This window comes from Corvus brachyrhynchos, unplaced genomic scaffold, assembly GCF_000691975.1.
Source record: "Corvus brachyrhynchos isolate BGI_N302 unplaced genomic scaffold, ASM69197v1 scaffold26, whole genome shotgun sequence".
NCBI classification, from domain to species: Eukaryota; Metazoa; Chordata; class Aves; order Passeriformes; family Corvidae; genus Corvus; species Corvus brachyrhynchos.
The window spans coordinates 12,389,942-12,401,337 of NW_008239324.1; the positions used below are offsets into that span (position 1 = coordinate 12,389,942).

General features: G+C 45.4%; 1 long non-coding RNA gene across 1 annotated transcript in view; it reads right to left on the reverse strand.

Moving 5' to 3' along the window:
- Positions 1-2,199: 2,199 nt before the first annotated feature.
- LOC108448345 overlaps positions 2,200-11,396 on the reverse strand; it is a 10,171-nt gene continuing 974 nt past the window's right edge. The window contains exon 2 of the long non-coding RNA XR_001864227.1: positions 2,200-7,017. This is a non-coding gene — a long non-coding RNA (uncharacterized LOC108448345). The remainder of the gene's footprint in view (positions 7,018-11,396) is intronic.

An 11,396-nucleotide genomic window follows, 5' to 3' on the forward strand; every position in this document is an offset into this window, starting at 1 on the left:
AACACTATGATGGCTTGATCGCTATCTTCTGATATCTACATCTCAGCCGATAACGAATTGGACATTCCGGGAACTAAGAATAACTGTTCCAGGAACCAGAGATGGACCATTCATCATCCAAGATGGACAATTCATCACACCCAGGAAAGGCTTTGTGCAGTCCAACTTCAGGACAAGAAAACATCATGGATGTGCTAAACTGCGAGAAGAATAGAATTAATTCGGACTCTGCCCAAGAACTGTATTAGAAGGAACCAGCCGAAGCAACATTTGTGAACTTGGGAGGTCTGATGTGATAGAGGTCAGATCTATACGTGTTCACCCAGCTCCGACCCCGGGCTCGGGGCTGCTTTTCTCGATCGTGGCTTTCTGTGTCACCGATCTTTCGGCCGCGGAATAAAATCTATTTCTTTATTAAATTTAATTTGGCTGAATTTCTTTACTTCAGTGCTAATTGCAGTCCTGGTTAGAATGAACCTCCATTTATGGTTAAGTCACTGATAATGACTTTGCACCCAAGCTAGCCAAGAACCACACAGCCAGACTCCTTATGACATCTTTTAATAATTAATAACCCTGGCATTTCAGTCTCTAGAGAAGCAAGCAGGGTTTGACAAGACGGGAAGACCAAAACTGAGTATCTACCAGTGCTTTGATCCTGGGGGGATCTGTTGGTGTGGCCAGCTTGCTGTTCCCCAGCACTAGGGAGAGACAGAAGGTGGGCTTTGCCCTCAGGGCCAGGGGCTCCAGCCCCAGCAAAGAGCAGTCAGCAACCACACCAGGCTCCTGTCAGAATGGGAGCTGTACCATGACTTAATAACAAGACTGAATAAAAGGAACTAAATCCAGTTTGCCACAGTGTCAAATGTGAGTAGTTGAACTTTTTGCAATAATTTTTTAAGAACATAAACTCCCTTTATGAACCTGAGTTAATTATTTTATGACCAGAGAGGTCTTACACTACTTACGCTAGACTAAAGCATTTCACTGAAGAAAACCATCTCAAAAGGAGGGAGCTTTGCTGGGTTCAGAAAGTGTTTGTCAACCTGCTTGTAAATGTGCACGGAAAAGTCAACCCAGTTTAAGCTCATTACCCCGGGTAATTCAAACCTTGCCACAGCAGGATTTTTGGAGCAGAGAAGCACCAGAGAAAGCCCTGCTCACGTTCAGGGCCATGAAAATGCCATGTGTTCACCCAGCACGTTTCCTCCCTTCATTCAGTGTTCATCTATTGCTGCTGGCATTTACAGGACTTGGGAAAAACATCCGTCCAGTTTGTTGTTTACAGCCGGGAGTGCAACTGCAAAATGGTGAGGGGGGGAGGCGGCGTGGGGAGCCCTGGGGACCATTTCCCCGGGGAAACAATCTCACCTGCTCTGGGGCTCAGGGCCAGGAGACACACGTGCTGCATGGCCTGCACGGGGAATGTGCTCAGGCAAGTTCTGCGGGCACGCTGAAGCCATTTATTTTTATTTTAGCAACACTTAGCATTCTCAAAACAGCCGGATGGAGCTCAAGGACACAGGTAAATAAGCAGAAGCAGCATGATTTGACACAGCTCAAAGTTTCACTCTGCTCTAAAACAAGCTTTTCTTGGTGCAGAAAAAGGGTGAGTGTTTTTTCTTCACCTGCTGAAAAACAAGAAACAAAATAAGGTGTTTTCCCAACTAAATGAACTGATAACGGGCTTTGTCATGCATCCCTAGCTAATTGGGGCGTGATGAAGTGCATAATTCCAAAGCTATCTAGCCTGAGGGCTTAAAGGAAAGCTTAACTCTGCCTGCAAAGTAGAGTGGCGATAGCTGGTGTGACAACTGCCTATCAGGAGGATGCAGGCTTTCAAACCAGCCTGACACAGGGGCACTATCTGATTGCAGCTCGAATTCTGCCCACAGTCCTGCTGCTGGGGTCAGCAGTTACTCGATGGCCCATCAGGCATTAAAGAGTCACAATGTACAGCTTATTTCAGGAGGAAATATTTTAACAGACCAGGTGTGTGTCATGCATGCGTTAAGAAAACCAGGACACAGCATACCAAATTAAGTTCAGCTACAGTAAAATAATTGTAACAGAGCAATGCTGACCCCCAACTACGGACCAGTGAGACCTGGCTTTTGCTGCACAGGTGAGATTAGGTTTTTCTGGTTTGTTTTCCTTCCTGTTTCCTTGCATATATAAAGCACACATATATAGTATATATTCACATAAATATAGCATATATTTACTATTCAGATGTTTGAGATAAAACCCCAATATTTTAGAGAGAGGTGTCCTTCAAGCTCAGCAGCACAAACTATGGTCTCACAGAAATACAAACTGCAAGAGAAAAATAGCCCCTACTGTGCAACCCTTTCACTTTGTTAGATTGCAATATATTTTCTTATTTTTCATGCGCCGGGTTCGTGTGACCCTGCCAGTATGTAAAAATGGTTGTTGACAGTTTCTTTGTTTTGGTTTTATTACAATGTAATTTATGGGATGCTGAAAGTCTGCAAGTACTTGTACTTGACTGACATTTCTCTGAGAGTCAAAAGATTGCTCTGTATACTTGACTGAGATTAAAATGAGTAGACTGCGTATAGCTGTATCCTCCTTTGAAAGTGCAGGATTGGAAGGCTTCCATTAAATTGTTATTTTCAGTTATTATTAGCTCCTAAATCAGTTAATATAATTCCTTTCCCATAATGAATGCACAGCACTGTAAGCCTAAATGCCATATTTTCTATTGATCTATTTCCACAACCTGTTTAGTGAAATAATTAAAATGATTTACAAGGCTGACCCAATATCTTAGTGGTTTAGTAAATCACGCTGCCATGTGGGAGGCTCAGCTGGTTTTAAAGCACAGCTCGTGGCAGGAGCAGGACCTGAGAGAGGAGCTGTTGTGTCGCACCTGGAGATGTGCCGGGCTCCGGAAACGCCTCCTCCGGTACTCAGGGAGAACAAGGGCTCCAGCTGCTTTGCTCAGCCATCACCCCTGGCCAAAGATGGGGAATTTCTTGGTGCCACCCAGAGAGATCAGAATCTGAGCTGCAGGGAATGTATCTACACTGGCAAGTGGATCATCCCCGTTTTCTACCCCCAGAACTGACTCTGTATATCTGTGTGGGCACCAAAAATGTCTCAGCTGTGGAGTATGATATTTTTACAGGCAACACAATGAGGGAAATTACTATTTCTACCTTCTTTTTTTTTTTTTTTTTGTTTTAATTCATAAGAAGAGGACAGCACACAACACACATCTGTGTTTAAATGCCAGGCTTATGGCTCAGTATGATTCAGTAGTGTCAAGACAAAGACACACTTAGGCATTCCCCAGTCCCTTAAAATCCCTAGAAGTCACTCCTCAAGTGATAGGGAGAGTTTCATTAAGATGATCTCCTTGGCACAGGAGCACCTCCTGTAATGATATGAGCTCTCCTGATGCCTCCATGTCTCCCACAGTTCACACAGACAAACACACAGGGCTGACGCTGGTAGGACCACCAGGATATTCCTGTGTTTGTTCCCAGCTCACCTCCCAGTGTTAAGGAAACACCGAGAGCCCTTGGAGCAGGGGCAGAAGGACATTACAGCAGAGCCTGGGAGGAGACACAGCAGCCAGGCTGTGTAGCAAGAGTGGCAAGAGCCAACTAAAAGTACCATTATCAAAAGTGGGTAACAACTCTCTTTCTCATGAAGAGTGTGGATTTTGACAGCTTCAGTCTGGAACAAAAAGGATCGAGGTGACTTCTGGGGATCAGGGCAATGGCTGTAAAGCAAGGAGTGTGCAGCCAGGGTCAGCCCTCCTGGGGTCCCTCAGTGTCCTGCCCTGGCCAGCCATGCTGGGAGAACATCCCTTACACGTGTGTGGACAGGAAGGACACCGACCTCCATCCTGGAAAGACAGAGCCCGTAACTCTGAAATCAGTCAGCTTTGAGACACCACTTATAATGCATCTACTTGCAATCCCTGAGCAAGCCTCGACCTTGCTTTCAGCATCTAGCACATTTTTTTCGTTCTATTACTTTGAATAATTACAAAAAGAAAAGAAAAAACATCCTATAAAAAAAACTTTTAAATTTGAAGACAGTTGCTGGATGCACTTTGCAGCAGATGTTCTTATCTTCCTTCCCTGACTCTGACCCACAACCAATTCTATTTTGCTTTAAATGGACCTGTAATTTCACAATATGTATTCAGCTGGAAATATTTTTTTTTGTTAAATACCCTTGTGCTGACTGCTCCAGGCTCTGAAAAGAAACACTTCTACCTTGTGACTGTTCCAAAATGTAGGCCTGAAATTTAAAAAAATAGAAGTGTTGGTAAATGGGCTGTAATCATACTGAAGGGCAAGTGAATACTCCTCCTCTAAGGCAGAAGAAAATAAAGGGAAATCTGCTTTGCTTCTGCTGCCTCAATGCTGATAATATTACAGATCAGAGGGCTTTTTTTAGAAAGAAGCCTGCTGTGCTGCAGTGTGTGTTTCAGTGTTGAAATACCTGTAGTCAGGCCCTTAAAGCCACACTTGGACATGTAAATCAGAGCCTTGTTTCGTGTCCCCAGCAGCACCTGGTGTTGCCAGCAGTGGAGGGCCCTGGCAGACACCACCACAAGCACCGGCAGCTCCGGACTCACCACGGGCCAGTGTGCACTGGGAGCAGCATGTCTGTCCTCAGCTGTGCACCTGAGAGCTGCAGGGATGTTACGTGAGAGCTCAGTGCCTGTGACAAACAGCACTGAAGTGATGTGAGGTTCAAAAATGACCTCAGAGAGGGACAGTAACATGCAAACACCCACGTCCTGAGTGCACAGCTGGGTCACTGCCTTCTGCCCCAGGAGAACATCTCCCCCACTTCAGTATCTGCCTGGCCTCAGATTAGTTTTCTTCCAGAACAGGACAACCACAAACCAGAAGGAGCTGGGCAGCTCTGGGGCCAGTGTGTGCCACATGGCTAAAGCTGACAGGGTCCTGAGCAGTGACTTGCTCACTGCCCCGAGCCTGCATGGCATGCACAGCTCTGTTGGTGACTACCAGCTCTGCTGAAGATTATCCCTCTTGGTGATTGCCAGCTCTCTCAGTGATTATCAGTGTGCTTTTACATACAAGTCTGTCCTTTCCTGCAGCTCCTCTGTACACCTGCCAAAGCATCCATCCTTGAGCTTGCTGTAGTCCCAAATAACCGGTGTTCTTCCTGTGGCAGGATCCACCCCTGCAGCACTCCTCATTTCACACTCATGTAACTCTCAGAAATCCTTTAAACCACAGCAACACAGAGTGACTTGAGCTACCTGCTAACTAGGGCTCTGTACTTACTGAGCTGTGGCAAAGCCAAGGAGCCCCTGGCAGCTGTCTGCAAGTGTGCTTTGGGTCAGATATAAGCCTGTGATTAGTTAATTCTGTTTAGAGAATGTACTTATATTAAACATTTTCTCTCTCCCATTTTCACACACTGTTCTTTAACAAGTATAAGGTGCTTAATAATCTCTACCACCTGAAATAATCACAGGCAGGATGAAAGGTCTCCCCCTCCCACCCTTGCCATTTCATCCCACTGCAAAATGTATAAATTAATTCCATGCTAAAATTAACATATATTGCTGAGGCAAATGAATTGGCATCTCCATGTATATCTATTAGCTTCCAGCATTTCCTGAGAGGGCTTTCATTTAATTACCAGCCTGACAGCCTAACTCACTCCCGAACTGCAGCCACATTTATTACTTTTATCTCCTTGGACACCTGCCTCCGTGGTTTATCAGATTTCTACTGAAGAGAAGGACAGAATATTTTCTATTGCACCAGGTTATTGTTTCTTTAAAAGGCACTTACTAGAGCCCTGACCTCACACAGGGGGTTGTTTTGGTTAGCTTTGGATGGGCTTTTTTCTTTTTCAATTATCAAAGGACTGCTGCAGCGTTAACCCTCTCACTGGCCCACCACACTCCAGCAGCTCTGAAGAAATGGGACTACAGACAGGGAGCTGAAAGCCTCATCACCAGCTCTGTGCAAGCAGCTGACCACTGCTCATAAGGACTCTGCTTGCAGTGGGAGTCCAAGCCCTCGGATGCTGTGACTGCTTTTCACACTCCCATGGATGAAAACTTCAAGTGGAAAAGCTGAGAGAGCACAGCTCAGTGCCCTCCACTGCAGTCCAGTGAGGGGGATTTAGCTGAATTGCTCTTGATGGTTTGGGTCACACTTTATACAGTCATGGATGTCTCTATAATTGGTTGATAAAACACCAATGTAGGTACAAGGAACGTTATAAAAGTAATGCTGCCTCCATGCATTACCAACATGGTCCCAGGCAGCATTATGGGTTATCAGTACCCTGTGTGAGTATGCACCACTCCATAACAGCTGGGAATCACAGCTCTCCTTTCAGATTGCTTCAGGCAGCAGCTCAGGACCCTGCTGGTTCAGGTGCTGACTGTGGCAACAGGGCTCCCTCAGCCCAGTTACAACAGACAAATAGTTCCCAGTTGTTTTTCTCTGGGTCACACTACCTGAGACACACAGGTCCCCTGGGCAGCACTCTCGTGAGCAGGTCCAATGTCTGGGACCTGAAGCTGTGTGGTGCAGAGGAGCCCTTCCCGTGTGTACTCAGCAACTGCATCCTTTGGAGGTGCACGAGCAGATTTGCTTTGTTGAAAGGAATGGCTCACTCCTGACAGCCCCAGCACGCTGCTTTCAAAGAGTCTAGCAGGAACAGGGCTTTGCTGAGAGTGATGCTTTTGAGAAGGATGCCTCATTAGAGAGGAAAAATGAGAAATTCTTATCTGTTCCATTAATGAACCTTCTCACTTTCCTGGGATTTCACAGCAGTTGTAACTCCAGGCACGGTGGCTGTTTGGCAGGAAGCACCTGCTGGCTGGGAGCTGTGCAGGACGTGGCTGTGCTGCAGGCACTGACCAGTGTGGCTGGAGCCTCCTGCTCCCAAATGGGTCAGGGTGTCAGAGGCAGTGCCCATGGTCCCAGCCAGAGCCCCCATGAGCTGCAGGGTACCCTCCCCCGCCTCTGACCCAAGCACCTGCTGGGAAACACAGCAAAAGATGCTTCAGTGAAACACAAATTACTTTAACATACACCTTTTATTTTCAATACATCTGTATTATATTCAAAATTTAATGAGTTATGTCAATTTTATGTAGTTTAACCAAAACCAAATGAAATAAATTAAACTAGTCAGTCTGCTATAACTCCAATGACTATTATTACTTTCTAATTTATTATTCTTAATCCTCGTTTTTGCATCATACATCCCTATAACGAGCCAATGTTAATTAAGTTTTAAAATAGAATATTCAACAAGATCTAAATGAGACTCAAAGCATAACAAAAGTAATGACTGTGAGACAGACTGTCATGGAATAATACATGAATGCTGAATGGTGGTATTAATTAGTAAATACAAGCTGTTCAGGAGCAGAAGTGGTGCCTGTCATGGTGATGTGTGTTTGGATCATACGTGATCCAGCATGCAGGGAAACCAAATGTCAGCTGCCAAAGCCTCAGCTTTTCTCACTGCTCATTAATGTTTTGGGGAGCAAGTGTTGCTATTTTAGGGGTGCTCTGTGAGGTAAGGCTGGGTAGTTGTAGTTTTAGTAGTTATCTCCAGGTATTCTAGGGTTGCCCATATTTTAAATATTTTAAAACTGATATAGCTTCTTATTTTGACATAAGAATATATTGGTGTTTAAAAAGTGGCCTCCTTAGCTTGTGGTGAAATTGAATTCCTTCAAAAGCCTCTTTTCCCTGATACTGTGATGCAGAAGAGGTTGGTGTATGGGGGAACTGGAGTCCTGTATGCTAAACCAAGCTGCAAACAGCCCCATTTCTTCCAAAAGAGGACACAATTTGTAAACTTTTTTAAATTTATCTTTAACCCTGAAACAGTGAGCTGGAGTCCAACATCACTGTACAGACAGTCTCGGGCTGCCCTCTAGTGTGAGCAGCTGTGGGGACAGGGCACAGCCTGCCAAAAACCTGCCATGTTTCAGTTTTTTTAAAACCCAGCTATTAAATCATTGGGATTTTCTGACAACATTTTTGAATTATTATTTGCTTCTGATTTCTGTGTCACTGAGATTTGGACCATGCTTCCGAGCGCTTTCTTGTTTCTGTCAGGCACAGACAAGCCAGTCTTTTGTCTGCGCCCTGCAGTGGCAGCTGCAATTCGAGATGAGAAGGAGCCAGGACTGCAAGGAAATAATGAACTTTCAGCTGGGAAGGACAGTTTATCAGCTTGGGGCGGGGCAGAACACGATGACAAGCCATGAGTTAAGGGCAAGCTGATAAAGCAGAAAAATTAATGGAAAAATATATGGAAAGAAAACATTTGAGGGATACAGGGCACTTCAAAAGATGCTGCTCTTCAGTCAGCCACAGCAATCTAGAATCAGTCAACCAAGTCCCTAATGCAAGAGTTTGGGCTTACACACACAAATATTGCAAACCTTCCTTTGGCAAACCTACACTGACACGAGATGAAAATTCAGGCTATTCATGTCAATCGCTCCATGTACCCACCGGGATGGACAGCAGATTTAACTCTGCCCACCCACCACCATCCCCCAGACATGACCTGTTCCAGGTTGGGTTTTTCCAGGGAACCCTGAGTACTGACTCCCTGGAAAGGTCCTGGCTGCACAGCCAGTCCTGGGAGGGAACAGGTGTGTTGGGTATGGTCAGCCAAGGGGCCCTAAAACTGCTGGCACGGAGCTCCCTCCAGGCCCAAAGGAGATGTCAGGAGAAGGATGCCACAGCCAGGTGCAGGCAGCAGCTGGTGGGATGATGGCAGGGCTGACACAGACTGAATGGACGCTGCTTCAGCACAGCCATGGGAAGGGGGTGGGAATTACATTATCTGGATAGAGGAAATCAGATCAGAGGGCTTTAAATGGAAATTATTTTCACCAGTACAGATGTCCCTAAGGACCAACTTCAGCTGCTAATACAATTTGGCCAAGAGGAATAAACTATATTGATCTTGAGAGCTCAAATGCTTGCTGAGACAGTCCTTCTAGAGAATTACAGTATTTATTTCCTGCATCACTGACAGTCAGCAAAAGTATAACAGTGATTACAGCCCAGTGACTTTTTGCACACACCAGTTAACTTCACATTCATCTCTCGCTTCAGTTCATAATTACTCTTTTTTAAAAATTCACTGATCTGCTATTCTTGTGTCACACAAATATCTTTAATTATACTGTCTTTGGTCACTTCACATCTCAAGTTTTAGCTTTCTGTGACTGTCACTATAAAGCTCATTCTGTAATTGCTCCACAGCCACCCAGCTCTCCAAAGACACTACTGCCCCCAGCCTGGCCTATACACAGCCCATCTCTGCAGCTCAGCAGCCCCAACAGGTACAGCAATATCCTCCCCTACCCTACTCAGGTAGATTGTGTCCATGGAAGAAGTTTGCATGGGTGTGGTGGGGGTGTTAGTATTTTTGGAGAGCAATAAATAAAGCCACATAGATTTAATTGGATAAGAAATGCCAATGCTGGCACCTATAACATGGTATTAATAATCTATGTCAGGGAATTTTATCCCTACAAACCTATTCCAAGGTGATTTACTCAAAGTAAAAAGCTTCAAAACTCTAAGACAGGGTGCTGCACATCCCGAAACACGCATTACAGTTATTTTTTTAGCATATTTCCACATCACTTTATATTTACCTCTTATCCATCTTTCCTCGTTTCTCTGAGCCTTCTTTTTCTTATCTACAAACTGCCTTTGCCTATTCTGTGGTTTCTCAGTTTCTTCACCTATTCTTTTTCATGTTTATTTGATGTGACACAGAGCCTTCTTGCTGGGACACACACTAATGCTGATCTCTCTCCCTCAGACATTGTATCTGAAGATAAATTGTGGAATGAAGATGTAGAGCTGTTGGAACAGACTGGTTTCCCCAGGCACCAGTTTAGCTTGGATCATTGGATTTACAACACCAGCACCGCCAACACTGATTTGACTATTAATCCCTGAAGAGCCCTAAGAATTGCAGCATAAATCCAGTGAAGGAGCACTCATATGGCCCTAAAGACCCATAGCTCTTATCCTGGTACTCCATTCATGAAAATTGATCTTCTCGTAGTAGCAATGACAACTCAAGGAGTCCATGCTTTGTAAAACCAAGAGATCCACTTGCTGTGGTAATGTACTTAACTGCCAGGAGGTCTGTGATACAAACCAGCTGCTGTTCATGCTTAGTACTCTGCAGAGACTGGCCCTTTCTCCTTTACACACGTCCAGAGAGGTCTACTATTTCATATTGGGGATCACTTTAGTACCTTTGTGCCCCACAACACCACTCAACAAAATCATCACGTTTCCTATACCCTGCCTCAGTAACTCCCTCCCCAAATATCCTTTTCCAAGCAGTGCTTAATTATCTGCTAAGCCAATATTGACATGTGACAAGAATATAAATCTCTTCTGTATTTGGAGAACAATCATGCCTGAGCAGAGGCTGCAGGAGTTGGGACTGGGCTGGCAAGGAAAAAGAACTGGACACTGGTTTCAAGATACTTCTGTGTTGTAAGTGAGCAGGACTCTGTCCTATCCCGGGAGGAAAGAGGCCCTGATGTGTCAGAGCATGTAAAGCTCGCAGTGATTGGCATCTTCCTATGTCTTGACCTTGATTGCTAGAAACATGAGGGCTGGTTTTAACCAAAGATCTCATGTTGCTGGGTGTGCAGTTCCAGGAACAGATCTGTTACTTGATGAGAACAGAGCCAGGCACTGCCTGCAGCGGCAGCCAGGGCTACGGCTGGAGAGGCCTTGTAGGACTGCACGGGACTAGGAAAAACTTCTCTCTCCTACCAAGGGAAGTGGGATAGCAGGAACTTTGGTAAGGGCAGAGAGGACCTGCTCCTGCCGTGGCCCCCAGAGCTTGGGCGGTTGCTGGCTCCAGTACCACATCTGTAAATCCTGGGAGAAATTTCCAGAACAAAGGAGGCAACAAAAGAGGGAGATGAGGAGACTGCAGGATGGAAACATAGAAATGTCTATCCTAGCATCTGTGGTAGGAGTGACTGCAGGATGAGAGAGAAGTGAGGATTGACGTGGCCAGGCTGCCCATCACGAGTGTCCAGACTCCGCTGTTACTATGGGAAGGACACTAACACGTCAATATTCCAACAACAGACTCGTGTACTCGGTGTGTCCATGACCATGCTCAGGTGGTGGATGACTACAGAAAATGGCCTGTGTTACAGAAGGTATGACTGACAGGGCTTTTTAAAAAGAAGTTCCCCCATGATAGTAAATGAAATATCTGCTGCTCAGTGTCTCCCAGTTTAGAGAATTTATTAGTACAAGAGCAGTAAATACCAGCCAGATCAATAGAACAGCTCCCCTCACGGGAACCCGCCGCGTTCCGCGGGCGGCGGCGCCGCC